Below are 17231 nucleotides of genomic sequence, written 5' to 3' on the forward strand. Positions count from 1 at the left end.
ATGCTGATCGGGCATCATCACCAAGGCACAGCCAGGCTCTCATCCTGACCCGCCGGTCCCACCCTATGCACCACCTGCTCATCTGCCAGGTACCGCCTTTTAACTCCAAGCTTTTGGCAACTGCCTTAGGAGACCCTCAGCCCACTTAAGGAGCCACCAGCCTTAACCACGTCTGTATTTTCTTCTTATGTAAACCCCCCTGTAAATTTTGACTAAAGGGCAGTATAACAATAATCTGTAACAAATAAATAAAATAAACCTTGAAGCCACTGCCATTTTTGTGCATGTGCCATTCACGCTTCAGAGGTGGTGGGAGAGGAGGGTGGATGGATCCGGGCTGGTCCACAAAGAACATGCAACACAAGACATGCACAGAGCCTATGGTGACTAGCATGTGCTGATGACATCAACTTGTTTATTCCATAGGTTAATTTATGCAATACATAAAGTAGTACATTCTTTGGATAACACGGTCCCTGCGCATAGAAAAAACTAGCATGCCAGGAAGAAGGTTCAGCCAGAACCCTTCTCCTTGACATTGCTAGTTTTCTATTAGCAGAGATATTTATTTATGTTTTAGTAATGGGGAGCAGGGCCAGACATAGGGATAGATGACCTAGGCAAGGGTCTCGGGTGCCTAGTTTTCTTTGAGGGGGCGTTATCCTGGGCCATCTACTCAGCTCTCCATTCAACAGCTTAAATAAACAGTATAAACAGTTTATATTCACTTTTACAGCTTGCAACATTGACATACATGGCCAGGGTTATGTTAACACCACTTATTCTTATTGTTATCACTGTTATTATCAATGGGGAAATGTTCATTGTCAGTACCCATTCAACAAATGGTGCACATGCGTGCTTGACTGTGAGGTGGAGATCCATGAGTGCACGTTTATCATCTTATACACCAGGGATACTTCCTGCACATGACATTGCAAAATGGGCTACAAATGCAATAAAAGATAAAGTATTTGAGAGCTGAACAAAGACACTCTCAGCCCTGTGGCACCATTTAGTCTAGGGCCATCCTGGAAGGCAAGCATTCAATCACAAGACCACAGAAGCCACCTGAAATGGCAGAGCCCAGGCAAAGGCTGACCACCCCAGGGAGAACTAGAACTAAGTCACGACAGGATGCCATGATCGCAGGGACGTGGGGAGGGGGCTACATATAGTCACTTGCCTGGGGCAGGGATGTGTGTCAACAACCTGGAGTCAGCCCAGAGTCCACACTAGCCCTGTTGCACACATGGACCAGCAGAAACCATCTAGGACTAGAGGTTAATCTTAAACCCAGAGTCCTGAGATGGCTAACCTCAAAATTTTCCAGTGGTAAATTGGCACCTAAAATTCCTGAGATGCCTTTAGAAATCATAAGACTTCAAAGAGATCATGAACTCTTAAGCTTCTTTATATCTGGCTTCAGTATCATCACCATAGTTATTCTCTTTCTTCATTTCCCCCTCCTACAGCTACAGTGCTAACAATAAAATGTGGTCCTCAGAAACCTAAGCACATAGATTGCCTCCTTTGAGAAAACCAAGACTCTCAATGTGTTTCAAACCCAGCAAGTATTTTTTGTGTCTGTCCCAAATTTAGGAATATCATAAGCAAGGCCATAATTTTAAAGGGGAAAGTAGTGGCAAAATTCAGCTGCAAAGGTTTGTCCAATGGTAGCCTTGGCTAAATTGCAGTGCATTCTAGGACTCCAATCAACCATGGCTGATTGCAGCCAGGTTATTCCCACTGTCTTGAGAGGTGGAGGACCAGAAAACAGACACGTCCTACCTCCTGGAACTACCCATACCACTTGCCAAAGGAAATCCAATTTCTCTCTTCCACACATCCCTGAAAGTCAGTAGTAACCCATATTAAAAGAAAAGATAAACAGGCCCCAGATATTTTTCAAGAAATCAGAAGGTGGAGTTTCAGTTGACAGTCGGAGGCCAGAGTCAAGTAAGCTATGCATGCAGAGGAGGAGTAGGGCTAAGAATTTAGTAACCTACACGGTGCTGTAAGCGTTGACCAAGAGGCACGTGGAGCAAAAATAATGAGAAGATATTCATGTCAGTTACTCATACCCAAAGCATGGGGCTTACTGCTCTGCAGCACTTTGGTGTTTCAGTGCTTGCGCTCAGCTGACGCTTCAGCAGGAATTGTTCACACACATTCAGAAACTTTAAAATGGAAACTGAGATTCTTAAAAAGCTAAAATGTGCGTGCAATACCACATTCCAAGCGAGGATGCTGGGGAGGGAGGGTTTTCTCCTTCCCTCACACTCCATTAGCATCAAGCCCACTGGCTACCCATAGCAGGGCCCAAACTGCCTTATTTTCTGGGATCCACTCTAATTCCCAATCAGATTCCAGTCCCTTTCCCCCCCTTTCAAACAGATCAGTATAAGATGGGCTGCTGAAATGCCAAACAACTTAGGTTTCCCCCAGAAGTATCCACTTCTGATCTTTCCCACCAAGCTTCCTGCATCCTCTCATTTTTTGCAGGAGCTAGGACTCGTCTCGTTTTGAGACGCCCTGCTAGTTTCCATGTTTGAACCAACTGCCCGGTTCACATGACCACCCTGACTTGTTCGAGCCGTGGCACCTGCCAGGTGCAATTTGCCTAATTATCTGCCACGGTTGTTTGAGGGCTGCTTCCCCCTCAAACAAGCCATGGCACCGTAGTTCAGTTGACACCATGCTCTAGGTGGGCAATTAGACTAATGGCATCGAGCACGCGCCGCAGTGATGATCGTGCGAGCCAAGCCAATGTGGTGTAGCGTTTACATGCTGGGCTAGGACTGAGAAGACCCAGGTTCAAATCATACTCAGCCACAACGCTTACCCTGGGCTAGCAATGCTCTCTCAGCCAAGCTACCTCGGAGGGTTGTTGCCGGGATGTGAGGGGAGATATTCCTTGGAGGAAGGAGATAAAAATAAGAGTGAACTAAATGAAATGGTTTACACTTGCCTCTCCCTCTCCCCGATCCGGGAATCTGTACTCAGACCCTGTGCAATTTGGGGACGGATTTGGCTTAGGTGGCTTCACCTGAGGAGGAGGAGGAGGAGCCGATGGCTCTGAGCCAGGATGGCTGCATGGAACTGCCACGTGCAGAGAGACGGAGCCCCATGCTGGGGACCAACGGCGGCAGAGGGCTACTGCCTGCAGACCCTGCTGATGAGCTTCCTGGGGCCGAAGCACCGGGCTGGCCGTGTGGTGGAGAGGGCTCTGGACTGAGGGCCCTTCCTTGCTGGAACCCGGCAGGGGTCTCTGTGCTCATGTTTCTCTGCAGAGCTCCGTGTAATAGTTAAATACCAAAGTTGACAAAGATTATTTAGTTGTGACTGAACATCGTATCTGAAAACTCACATCTCACGATGTTGTAGGGGTCAAATTGGTTTTGTTCGTTCGTTCTTGGCTTGTGGCTCTGGAAAGCTGTATCTCAGTACCTGGTGGCCAAGGAGCATTTTGTCACTTATTAGAAGGGTTAACTTAATGTTTAGGAAACACTTTAATAAGAAGGCCAACCCAGTGCTACACACTGCCTAAAAGGTCATTTGTAACCACCAGTGTTCTTGTAACCATGACCTATTAAGGCATATGCTTAAGCCCAAAACAACTTTTATAACCCTGTTCCATTATATAAGGCATGCCAATAATAAGAAGTCTGACTGGTCCTCCTTTTAGAACCCCAGCAGCATCCTCTCCATAAACACTACAGAGAAAAGCAACATGAAATCAGTGTCAGCTGACATGGAAAGACAACTGAAGTTATCAGAATTGCTACAAGGCCTGCAAAGGACTGGAATAAGCCCCACGGAGCAGGCACGGCCTGGGCTGTCTAAGCGTTAACTATCTGCGAGCGCCCAGTGGGGCTCAATGGGCAACACTGGAATCGCATCTGGGTTCAAATCCCAGCTCACACAACACCTCACTGAGTTGCTTTCGGCTTCTCATCTATAAAACAGAGACATTATTCATGACCTACCTTGCAAGGGTTGTTGGAAAGCTTAATCAGGTTTGTAAATCACTCTTTATGCTAGAAATGCTATGTAATTACTAAAACCATTAATTAGAGATGTTAATGTGTTCATTTCAGTACTTAAGGCTCTCTGCATGGAGAAGTCGGCGTTTCAGCTGAGAAACTCCAGTTATCTTTCTAGGCCTCCTTGCCCAACATCTGTTCTTTCAACTCAAAGATATTTTAAAGATTGTCCTACGTTCTGTTACCAACAATTCAAACCAGGCCTTATCAGTTGCACCCTAGGAAATGGCAGGCTATGCACGGCATGGCGCCTTACTGCCCGTGTGCCCACATGTTTACCTAGATGTACTCTAGAGACAAAAAGCATGTCCACCCTCCTCTACCCAACTCCACTCAAAGATTTATTGTTTATTACAATTACTTATATCCCACCTTTCAGGATACAAATCCTTCCAAGGCAGCTTATAAGTAACATCACAGAATACTAATAAAATCACAACAAACAATAGATTTGACTTCTAAAGAGGCTGAGTCCTGAAAAGTTGATTGGCAGGTGGTTCGGGGCAAGAAAAGAAAGCATTTCTTCACACAACAAATAATTAGCAAATGGAATTCACTGCTGCAAGATGTGGCCATGGCCATTATTTATTTCTTCATCGCAGGTGGCATATATGGTGTGCACACTCTCTCTCGCTCTCTCTCTCTCACACACACACACACACACACACACACTTACTTTAGCCTCACAAGCACCCTGTGAGGCAGGTTAGGCTGAGATGGCAACTGGCCCAGGGTCACCTACTGAGCTTCATGGCCAAGTGGGTCTTCCCAGTCCTAGTCTGACCCCCTGCTTCGGTGCGCATGGTGAGCAGGCACACGCGCTGCTTTTTAGCACAGTCCCACAGTAATATTTCTATTATTGCTGTGGGACTGTGCTGAAACAGTGTGTGCTTACCACGTGTACTGAAGTTCATTTATGGATTCAAACTAACCAGCCCTTTCTCTGCATGAAGGCTTCTAGTCCTGAGCGGATTTGTCTAATCCTGTTTTTGAAAGCTGCCTAAGCTACTGGATAGTGTGGTGTGGTGGTACAGTGTCAGACTAGGACTGGGTAGACCCAGCAGAATTCCCTGCCGGGGTCAAGACAAACAACCCTTTCTTTGCCCACTTGGCTCCCTGGGCCAGAAGTCCCAACCCTCCAAGAACACCTCCTGTCTGCTCCCTTCCATCTTGCCAAGAGCACACAGCTCCTCCTGACTCTAAGCCCCTGTGCAGAGCTTTGCCCATGTCCTCTTTCTTCTTGACTTCCCCACCCCTCATTTCATCAAGATCTTGCTTTCCAGGGCTCTGTTTGGTCCGGCTTCCTTTAGCCACCCTCCCTCACACTTCTCCTTTTTAATTTAGGGCGCAATCCTATGCATGTTTAGACAGAAAAAAATCCTATAATTCCCAGCATTCCCCAGCCAGCCATGCTCGGAATTGTGAGACTTTTTACTGTCTAAGCATGCATAGGATTGTGCCTTGAGATGATCTCCCAGATCCCTTCTAACTCTGTGATATATAATTGTATTCATCAGAACGGTAATTTATCAGGGACAAGTTTCAAAAAATTGGATCTGTCCACCAAAATTAGGGACTACACTTTATGGAGCACCTTTTTATCAGTTTAGGCTGATATACCAACTACGCCCTTATCTGGACAGAGATAGCCTAGCTACAGTTATCCATGCTCCGATACCTCTCCTCTGGATTACTGCAATGCGTTATACGTGGGACTGCCTTTGAAAACGGTCTGGAAACTTCAGCTGGCCCAAACAGGCAGTGAGATTGTTAACAGCGACTGGCCAACGAGCTCATATTATGCCAGTACTTTTCCAGCTGCACTGGCTGCCAGTCCATGTTTGGGCCCGACTGAAAGTGCTGCCATTAACATTCAAAGCCCTAAACGGCTTGGGCCAGGTTATCTGAAGGATCGCCTCCTCCCATATGTGCCTGCCTGGACCCTAAGATCATAGAATCATAGAATAGTAGGGTTGGAAGGGGCCTACAAGGCCATCGAGTCCAACCCCCTGCTCAATGCAGGAATCCAAGTCAGATCATCTTCAGGGGTCCTTCTCCAGGAGCCCCTGCCAAAAGTGGTAAGGCAGGTGGCTACCAGGAAAAGGCATTTTCTGCTGTGGCACCCCAGCTGTGGAACGGACGCCCTAGAGAGGCTCGCCTGGCGCCTACATTGCACTCTTTCTGGTGCCAGGTGAAGACCTTTTTATTTTCCCAGGCATTTCTAGCATTCTGGTGTTTTAGCTCTGCTGCCCTAAATCTGCTATTGCATTTTAAATATCTGCACTGCTGCTAGTTTCACTCTGGTTGTGTTTTTATTCTTCAGTTTTAATCTATTATATTTTTTAATATTGCATTTTCTGTCGCATTTTTGTGGATTTAATTTTGTGAACTGCCCAGATAACTTCGGCTATTGGGTGTTATACAAATGAAATGAAATATAGATGGAAAGCCTGTTCTATCCCCAAGTGCCAACAACGCCCCAACAGTAGCAGTCCCATCTCATCACCGACTGCATCCCATCTTTCAACCCACTACCCAGCTGGAGGGTCACTCAAACTATCTAGTCCAGCCCCCCACCCCTGCCATAAACTGCCCAGTAGCACAGCTGATGTACTTGCCTGCTGCAGCCTTGCAAGCATTTATTTATTTATTTATTATATTTTAGTCTGCCCAGTAACGAACAGTTGTCTGAGTGGATTACATAATGAAATTATAAAAACATAACATTTCACATGCAAATCACTCCAGCGACAGACCTTTCTATGTACTTAAAGTGTTGACAATATGTCAATGAAACAAACTGTAATCCCATTTAAATACTGATGACAAAAGAAGGCAACACAGCGGTGCTACTGTGGTTTTTATTACACCACATCCAAATTTGCGATTCCTGTGGACAATTTCATCCAGATTGTTTGCAGCGTTTTTTTATTCCTCTGAAAAAGATTTCTCAACAGTATTATTGGCCAATAACCGGAGGAAAGTCCAAGTTCAGGTCCCTGCCCCAACGCACCCTATCATGAACCTCACTGGCTAGCCAATGGCTCAAGTCAGATTGCTTTATTACTTTCATCCTGCTTTCCTGTCCAGACACAAATGAAGGGCTTACATAACTGCAAGAAAATAAAACATTAAACAGAATTAAACATAAAATTGCACACAACCATAACAAATTGAAAGCCAGCAGCAAATAAAAACAAACCCACAAAACAGTGGGTTAAAGAACTGCACGACATGATGTCAGGAAAACCAAGAAACCAAAGGCATGCTGGAACAGAAGGGGCAGGGGGAACACCAGACCATGGGCTGCACATTCAGAGCCCTCAAATGGACAGTACAAGAGGCCAGCCAAGATTCAGAGGGGCTCATCTGCTTTCCTTTCCATTCTCTCAGGACTCACACTTCTTAAATCCACTCCTGCCACCATGGAGCAGCAGTTTTCAGAATTGGGGAAATGACACTAGCCATGGTTTATCAATTCAGACATCATGTCACACCAAAGTTATGCTTCCTTAACCATGTTTCAGCGCCATGTCTGAACTGCACCATTATCTAGCCTACCTCACAACGTTGTTGTGAGGATAATCCCATGCCCCTGCTTGAATTCCTTGACAGATTCCAAATGTGGTTAACAATGTAGTGCCAGGTAGCCTCGCTGTCACCTCCAAAGTCTTGCACAGGACATGCCCCCAAATGCCGTTCTGTACATTTCCCACAGCAGCAGCAGTGAGGTCACTGTTATGGGCAACCCACCAACAAACCTACTTGTGACTTCAGCAACACACCAGTGATAAATAGGAATTCCATTGGGTTAACAGCAGCACCAAGAAGAGACAACGCCAAATATTTTCATTAAGACAAAAGGACAGCATCTTTGAAACAAGATTATCCTGTGTGCAGAGGCGAGGGATATATTATTTATCATTTTTGAGACTTCCATCCCATCTTTCTGCTTCAGAACAAAGCTCTCGAGGTGGCTAGAATCATCGATGAAAAACAACCCACTCAATAAAATAGTTTAAAAGCAAACACAGCTGCAAATAATTTAAAAACACTCCAGTGGAAACAAAACAATATGGAGCGGGGGTGGGGTGGGGGAGTCAGGCCAAAAGCCTGCTAAAGCCAAAAAAGGGTTTCCAAAGAGGGAGAGAAATGGGCTTCCAAGGGCACGGGGGAAGTCCAGATCCTGGGTGCTGCATGCAAGAAGGCCCTTCCCCACTGAATAACTAGCCCCCTGAATTGGAGCCGTGACTCAGTGGTACAACCCCTGCGTAAGGCCCCAGGATCAATCCCCAGCAGCATCTCCAGGTAGGGTTGGAAGAACTGCCTGAAACCCTGGAGAGCCGCTGCTGGTCAGTGTCGACAATACTGGGCTAGATGGGCCAACGGTCTGACTCAGTATAAGGCAGCTTCCTATGTTCCTATGTGTCCAGAAATGGAACAGTGGCTAGTGAAGTCAGTATAAAAATGGAGTCACGTGTTCCAAAGGATTTTCCAAGGGAAGTGCAACCCCACGCAACAGAGGCTGAACCCTGAGCCAATAGTCCTACTGACCAAGAGCACTTTGGATTAAATCTCTAGCCCACACCTAGCCCATTACCAATTTCAGACAATAGTTCAGAATCCAAAGAGCTTCAACACCATAATCTTAACTTTTTACAGTAGATTCTTTGATGCTGACAATAAAGCAGTGAGGAAGGAAACAGGAAGGGGAAACAGTAGTCAGCCCAGTGCACCGTGTTACAGACATCGCCACAGACAGGCAGTTGAACTCAGCTGGTGGAAGGAAGTAAGGATGGAGAGATAAACAAGAGCGCAAATACTTAAGAACAAAGATGGAAAAACAGACAGCAGCTATAGATGCACCAGACCATCCAAAGAGAAGCCCCCAGTGCTCAAGACCATCCCAAGGTTATACGTTAAGACCACATTTGAAGCCAGTGGTCCTTTTTGTCAACAAGAGTCCATCTCTCTTTGGAGCAGAGGAGATGTCCCGGTGGGCCAGTCCTAAGAGGAAGGGGGTTGGGTTTTGTTCAGGGACACCCAACACACTGGCCTCTTGGGTAGCAAGATGGTTCTGCAAGACATCCTGAAACACAGCACCCTAGTGAACTGCCCAGAGAGCTTCAGCTATTGGGCCATATAGAAATGCAATAAAGAAGTAGTGGAATGGGAGGAAGAGACATGGCTTTTGAGAAATTAGTGTATCTGCTCCCAGCAACCAGTTGGAAGACCACAAGGCCTGAGGGGAGGTTGCATCTGCGGGAAACACACACACTTTGCCCTGTCGTGGGGGATGGCGGCCCTTGCCATTCTTAACTGTGGGTGGAAACAGATTTTCAGAATACTGAGAGCAGCAGCCAGGTTAGCCAGTAACCTGATGAGAGAAACAGGATGGAAATTCTGTGAACTGCGTATGTAAGAAGGGCTACTAAATCAAAGGGTTGTGTAATTATGAGATGCTTTGGGTCCCACTCAGTCAGGATGTAGCTATATACTCGCAACAGAATGAGGTTGTGCACTCCTGAGGGTCCTGAAGGCACTGCACTACTTCAGACTACTGGCAGGAAATTCCATTTTTGAATATACCTTGACAGAAAAGGCTACAGAACACTAGCACAGCAGGGTTATGCTGGGATTTCTCCCTGATGCACTGGTGTTGGGTGGTTGTTGTTTTTTAATGTGGAGGAACATCACAAAATGTAACAGCATCGTGTTTAGACTACTGCAATGCTCTCTACGTGGGCCTACTCCTAGAGAGTGTCTGGAAGCTTCCATTGGCACAAAATGCAGCAGCTAGGCTACTAAATGGTGCATGGTATCGGGACCATATCACACCTGCCTTGAAAGACCTGCACTGGTTGCCAGTTGCTTTCTGGGCTCAATTCAAGGTGCTGGTTTTCACCTTTAAATCCCTGAACAGCTTTGGACCTGGCTATCTAAGGGGCCGCCTGTCTTGCTATGAACCTGGTGGAGTATTACGATCTGCAGGAGAGGCCCTTTTGAGGACACCTGCAGAGGCCGGTTTGTCAGGCACGCTCCCAAACTGGTGAATATGCTCCCTGCAGAACTACGATTAGCCCCACTCTCCTGGCTTTCAGAAAGGGTGTGAAAATGCATCTTTTTAATTTATCCTTTTAAATTATGTAGTTGTTTTAATTATTTACTGTTTTAATGTTCTTGTTTACTGTGTTAAGTTTTTATTGTTTTAGGTTGTTGTGTACTACCTCGATGGCTTCTTAGCAAATAAGGAAGTATATAAATGTTTAAAATCAATAAAATGCTACTTCCCCACCAAATTTAGGGGAAGGCGACCCAGGCAACAGCCTGGAACACCGGGTTCAGGGGATGACTCCATGGGCTATATATCAGACTGTCTACTCCGCAGCTGAAACAGTTCATACGGCATAAATAAAAACAAATCTACAGATTCTAGTGTACAAATTTAATACATCAAAGTCATGAAATGGGCTACAAATGCAATTAAAAAGCAAGTTATCCAGAAGTCGAGCAAATGGAAGGGGTACCAAAGGCACTTCCCACCTGGGTCTAGAGCTGGTCCTGCTCTGATGAGTAAAAGTTTAGCCAGGTGCCTCCCTAACTTGCCTGGGGAAAAATGTTCCAGAACTGGGGCACCACCACAGAAAAGGCTCTTTCCCTAGTCGATATCCACCTCACCTCAGAGGGTAGGAACGACAGACAGAAGATTAAGGGAATGTGAGAGCCTAACAATAGCCAACTGAGTAAAAATTTATGCATGGTGAGTTTATCAAAGAACATAGAGAAAAGAGTGCAATGGAATGACACACACACAAAAAAACATTAGGAGAACCAAAACACACAGACAACAACAGATCAAGGGTAGCGTGTAAGTGCGTACACGTGTTTGGGCAAGCATGTGATTGAGGCAGCAGACAGAACGGGAGGAAAACCACATCACGCCCACAAGGGAAACAGAGTGTGTGCGAATGTAGATTGCACCCTTTCCACACTTGTAGCCAATGCTTGTTCCCACTGCTTGGCTCCTGAGCTATCTAGACCAGTTCCCCCCAACTTGATGCCCCCCAGAAGCCCCCAGCCAGCAAAGCTGGGAGTTGTAGCCAAAAACATCCAGAGGGCACCAGGTTGGGGAAGGCTAGACTAGACCATTGTTCACACTTTTATAAATCCAGCCTCCACTGTCACACACACACACACCGGTGATAATCCTGATTCCACAGCATCTGAAATATCCTTTCTTCTCTCCAGTCTCCTTCAACAACATTGACATCCAGTGGAGCGACCCAAGAGTGTTCACCAGCAGCCTTTCCTTCCAGAAAGGAGAACCCAACAGACACAAGTGCCCGAAAACATGTCAAGGCCAACTTCATGCTTCGCACACAGCTGCTGTAGACACCCCTCAGCACTGCCCTCTTCCAACACCCTCTCACTCCCACCATCTCTCCCCTTCCCCATAACACCTGGTTGGGAAGTAGCAGAAGAATCTCTACCATCCACATACAATTTCCCACAGGCACCCTTTCACTTTTTAAAACCGGAACTGTCCACCACAAGGCAGGACTGCAAAGCTCCAGGACCCCTGTTCATCAAGGCCAAGGTTCCTGTTGTCAACCCAGGATTGTTGCCTTCACTGCCCTGCCCCTGTGTGGCTGTTTAAGGCTCTCTCTCTCTCTCTCTCTCTCAATCTCTCTCTCTCTCTCTCAATCTCTCTCTCTCTCTCACACACACACACACACACACACTGCCCTCTCCAGACACAGGCACCACCTTAAATACTGCTTACATACACACAGACACCAATATTTCGCTAGTGGGTCCACAGTCTCAGCACTGTCACCCCTCAGACCATATACAGAGTGGAGGGGAGAAGCAGCTTCCTGATGGCTGGCCCCACCAACTCTGCTTCAAAGCACCTTTCTCATATTCAGTCAGAAGGGTTATCCCCCCCCCACACACACACATTATTGTGAAAGTTTTATGGAAACAACATATAATGTAAGAACCTGGAAGCCTTCAGGTTATACAGAATTCTTCATTCTATCCAGTGTGGAGTTCTGTGCAATACAACTGCATGCCAAGGGAACCTGGCTGAATGGAAGATGTCATTTGGCATACCTTGTAGCCCTGAATTAGTTCTGGAACCAATTGAGCAGCAAAGTTTAACATAAAAAATATGGAGCTCATTTTGGAGGTCTCATAGCAATATTATTATACCATACAGTTGTTTTCCTAAGTGCTCAAAACATTTTACATACATTATCATAGCAATTCCTGCAACAGAGCTGTAAGATAGGCCAGCATTAATTAAGAACACAAGAACTGCCATGCTGGATCCGACCAAAGAGGGCCCATCACTTTGGCCACCAACTCTTCATGCTTCCACCAGCAGGTCAAGGAGGCTACAGACCTTCTCCATGCCTCATCCCCAGCATCCAACAGTCCTGCATAGCTTCTAATCATGCAGGCTGTATTTGTCTTGCCATGCCTAATATCCATAATGATTGCTTGCTTAAGACTGAGGATGAAACAAAGACTTGCCAAAGGGTATCCCAGAGGTCATGGCAGAGTTGAGATTTGAAGCAGTCTTCCTGGCTCATACTCTTAACCCCATCACCAGATCTCTTAAGGTTCCAGAGACTTCGGGATGTTTTTAAATAACGGGCCTTAGTGAACCATAATCTATAGCGGCATATGATTCTCCACCAATCTATACACATACATGTGTGGCAATCCAGAATTGCTCTGTTTTTTTCTGATACTGATTAGGATACTGGGCCCGATTTACTAATGGGCTGACCTATTATGACAGCTTGCAATGTAAATTCACACACACACATTTGCAATTTGGGCAGGTGTTGAATGTCAACATCAGAGATGCCATATCCTTCTATCCTTCCCTCCCTCCCCACAACTCTCAACTGCCTCCCAGCAAACTGTGAGTACAGAGCTCTCTAACTCTGCTCCAACTATGAAGAAACAGTCAGGAGCTGGATCCAGAGATGTGGGTTCAAGCACCCCTTCTGTGATAGCCTTATTATGCGGCCTTGGGCAACTCAGACTGCAATCTTATACACATTTACTTTGGAGCCCAGCGGGGCTGACATCTGACAAGACAAATACAGGACTACACTGTCAGTCTCCCTGGGTCTCAGTTCTGCATCTGTCAAATGGGAATGTTGTTGGCTGACAGGAAGTCGAGATCAAAACAGCTTGGCACATCTTCAGGCGTGCGAGATACATGACATAGCTAGCCTTGCATTCCCAGAGCGTTGCCTCCACATTCTTCCTGCCCTTCTCCCCCACCCCCACCCCACCCCCAAAACTGCACCAATTCCTTCCCCTCATCCTCAAGATACCATGATCCCAATTGTTCTCCCCGCGTCGTCCCCCTATATTCTTTGGCCTGCCTGCATAATTCACACCCTCCCTACTTCCTGATTATCCTTCCTTATCCCTTCCCAAAAAGTACCTCTATCAAAGCACCTCGGGAAACAGGTACTTCTCCCCTCCCCTCTATCAGCACCAGCTCCTAAGACATGACCCCCGACATGCCAGTTCATGCCCCAGTGCCCGTCGGTCTCCGCTCCCGCTCCCCAGCCTGCTCCTTCGCACTGTTTTCCCAAGGCGCTTCTCGCCCCGGCGTTTGCCCCACCGTCCGCGAGGAGCCCCACAGTTCAGGACACGCCGCGGCAAGCCGCCCGACGACCCGGTCCGCGCTGCGTGCCCCCCGGTCACCGCCTCCCCGCGGCGGGAGGCGCCCAGGCACTGCGCCCCCGCGCCACACCGGCCCGCCGGCCGCCAGGCCCCTTCCACGCACGGGTCTCCGCCGCGCCTTCCGGCCCTCGGGCCCCCTTCAGCGTGAGACCCCGCCCGCCGCCCCCAGCTCCGGACCCCAAGCCGCGGCTCTCTCCGCGCCGCCGCCCCGCCCCGCCCCGGCCAGGCCGGCCTCCCCCGCGGCGCCGCGCCGGCCCCGGCCTCCCCCGCTCCCGGCCCTCCCTGCGCCGTTTCGAGGGGCCCCGGGGCGCCCCGGGGCGGCGGCGGCAAGCACCAGCAGCCGCCGCGAGGCGCGCAGCGGCGCGGCGCCCCACTCACCTCCGTGCGCCCGGAGACGCCGCGGCCCAGGCGGAGGCGCCGGGGAGCGCTCGGCCCGTCGCCGGCCTCGGGCGGGGCGGCGGAGCCGGACGAGGCGCGCCTGCGGCGGGGCACCGGTCCGCCCGCCTCGCGCCTCGCAGCCGCGCGGGCCCTGCTGCCCGCTGCCGCCGCTGCGCGCCCGGCTCCCTCGCGCTCCCTGCCCGGCGTCGGCGGGCAGCGGATCAACAGCAGGCGGCGGCGGCGGCGGCGGCGGCTACATGGCACGAGCCGGGCGGCGGGACGCGGCGACGCCCCCAGCGCCGGGCGGAGGCAGCGCAGCGCGGGCGCCGGCCAATGGCGCGGCCGGCCGGGAGCGGAGGCGGGGCCAGGCGCGGCGCGCCCAATGAATCGAGGCGCCCGCCCCTGCGCCCCGCCCCGGCCGCCTGCGGCGCCGCCCGCCTCGTATCCTTCCGCCCGGCGGAGCGCGGCTCCCCCGGCGCCGCGCAGGGGCGGGCGAGACCCGGCCCGGCGGCCCGGCGGCCGGGGGCGGGGGCGGGGGCGGCCGGGCGCGAAGCGCGCGCCCGCTCTCTTTTTCGCCCCCCGGCCCGGCCCGGCCCGGCCCAGGTGTCGCGTTCGTGGCGCGTTGGACCAACCCCTTTCCGAAAGGCCCCGGTCGCCGCCCGGGATGCAAAAGAGCCGCCCCGGGCGTGTGCGGCCTCGGCGCCCGAGCTCGCGTCGCAGCGCCGTCGCGACCGCAGGACAGCAGCGGACGCTGCGCTGGGGAATCAGCACCATTTCGCTGTGCGTCCTCTTGAGGCGGCGCTAAATGTGCTGTCCAGTCCTGACTGACGGCTTCTGGGGAGTGGTCTGGTTTACAGGCACTATACCCTGTGACCTCCAAGATGAGTATCCCCCGCCCGACATAGCAGCATTAAGGATTAATATAGGGGAAGAAAAGATGGCATCGAAAGAAGAGCTTGACGACGTCGGAAGAGCCCTGCTGGATCAGACCGAGGGCCCATCTAGTCCAGCCTTCTGTTCACGCAGCGGCCGACCCACTGTCGACCGGGAACCCACAGGCAGGCATGAGCACACCAGCACCCTCCCACCCATGTTCCCCAGCAACCGGTGTACATAGGCTCGCTGCTGCTGGTCCTGGGGCAGCACAGAGCCCTCAGGACTAGTAGCCATTGATAGCCTTCTTCTTGAATTTGTCTAACCCCTTTTAAAACCATCCAAACTGGTGGCCATCACTACTTCCTGTGGTAGCAAATTCCATCTAAGAACATAAGAAAGCCTGTTGAAAAGGATAATAAATGATAAAACTAGCATTTGTAGCCATGTACAGACCTGCCTGGCTGCCCCCTGACCACACATTTCTACTTTTCTAAAGGGTGCTGTAGAGACCAGCTTCAGCCCCGGCAGGCCCCGATGGGCAAGCTGACACTGGGCATGTTTGCCATTTCCCCCTCACCTGCTGCTCTCTGGATGCTCGGGGGAGGACGACCGTGGGACCCTAGACATCAGTCCCGAGGTCCGTCTCCACCTGCACCTGCCTGCATTCAGCTGACCCTTGAAGGAGGAGCACCAATTGCATCTTTTTCTCCCTTTGGAAGGGTTGTTGCATGTTTATCCTACCTTCCTTCAAAGGGCAGAGTATAGGGTTGTTCTCCCTCCCCCCAGCCCCACAACAACCCTGTAAGGTATGTTAAACCAAGAGGTAGGTTAAGTCTATGAGGCTTGCAGCTGAGCAGGGATTTGGACACAAGTCTTTTTGGTTCTAGTCTGATCACTTAAAACCTTTTGATCAACTAAAAAAATGCCCCTGATTAATCAGCCTGCAGCTGCTGCTGCTTGTTTGCAATATATGTATTTTTAATACAAAAAGTTATAAACACTCTTGCTGGAAGGCACCATCTTCAGAGAGGCCTTGCACACACATAGGAGACAGTGATGCCTCTTCTAACATGGCTCCTGCTACCACACCTGAATTTGTTGTTGTTGTTCAGTCGTTCAGTCGTGTCCGACTCTTCGTGACCCCATGGACCATAGCACGCCAGGCCTTCCTGTCCTGCGCTCTCTCCTGGAGCATGCCCAAGTCCATATTCATTGCACCGGTGATGCTATCTAGCCATCTCATCCTCTGCCGTCCCCTTCTCCTTTGGCCTTCAGTCTTTCCCAGCATCAGGGTCTTTTCCAGGGAATTTTCTCTTCGCATTAGGTGGCCAAAATATTTGAGCTTCAGCTTCAGTATCTGTCCTTCCAATGAGCACTCAGGGTTGATTTCCTTTAGGATTGACTGATTGGACCTCCTTGCAGTCCAGGGGACTCATAAGAGTCTTCTCCAGCACCACAGTTTGAAGGCATCAGTTCTTCGGTGCTCAGCCTTCCTTAAAGTCCAGCTCTCACAGCCAGACATTACTACTGGGAAAACCATAGCTTTGATTAGACAGACCTTTGTTGGCAAGGTGATGTCTCTGCTTCTTACTACGCTGTCTAGGTGTGCCATAGCTTTCCTCCCAAGGAGCAAGCGTCTTTTAATTTCATGGCTACAGTCACCGTCTGCGGACGGTGACTGTAGCCATGAAATTAAAAGACGCTTGGAGCCCAAGAAAGTAAAATCTGTCAATGCTTCCATTTCTTCCCCTTCCATATGCCAGGAAGTGATGGGGCCAGATGCCATGATCTTCGTTTTTTTAATGTTGAGTTTCAAACCAGCTTTTGCACTCTCCTCTTTCACCCTCAACAAGAGGCTCTTTAGATCCTCTTCGCTTTCTGCCATTAGGGTAGTATCCTCTGCATATCTGAGGTGGTTGATAATTCTCCCGGTAATCTTAATTCCAACCTGTGATTTATCCAACCCGGCATTTCTCACCATGTACTCTGCATATAAATTAAATAAGCAGGGCGACAATATACAGCCTTGTCGTACTCAATTCTCAATTTTGAACCAATCGGTTGTTCCATGTCTGGTTTTTACTGTTGCTTCTCGTCCCTCGTACAGGTTTCTCAGGAGACAGGTAAGGTGGTCTGGTACTCCCATCTCTTTCAGAATTTGCCACAGTTTGTTGTGATGCACACAATCAAAGACTTTAGCGTAGTCAATGAAGCAGA

At 49.4% G+C, this 17231-nt stretch overlaps 1 protein-coding gene across 3 annotated transcripts in view; it reads right to left on the reverse strand.

Annotated features, from left to right (window-relative positions):
• Positions 1 to 14418, reverse strand: part of MEF2D (myocyte enhancer factor 2D) — a 155959-nt gene extending 141541 nt beyond the window's left edge. For all 3 annotated transcript variants that reach the window (XM_084824325.1, XM_084824321.1, XM_084824324.1), the window contains exon 1: positions 14139 to 14418. The gene's annotated coding sequence lies outside the window, so the exon portion shown is untranslated. The remainder of the gene's footprint in view (positions 1 to 14138) is intronic.
• Between the last annotated feature and the right edge of the window lie 2813 nt (positions 14419 to 17231).

Source organism: Heloderma suspectum, chromosome 17, assembly GCF_057233095.1.
Source record: "Heloderma suspectum isolate Gila_16-S chromosome 17, 16-S_ref, whole genome shotgun sequence".
NCBI lineage: Eukaryota > Metazoa > Chordata > Lepidosauria > Squamata > Helodermatidae > Heloderma > Heloderma suspectum.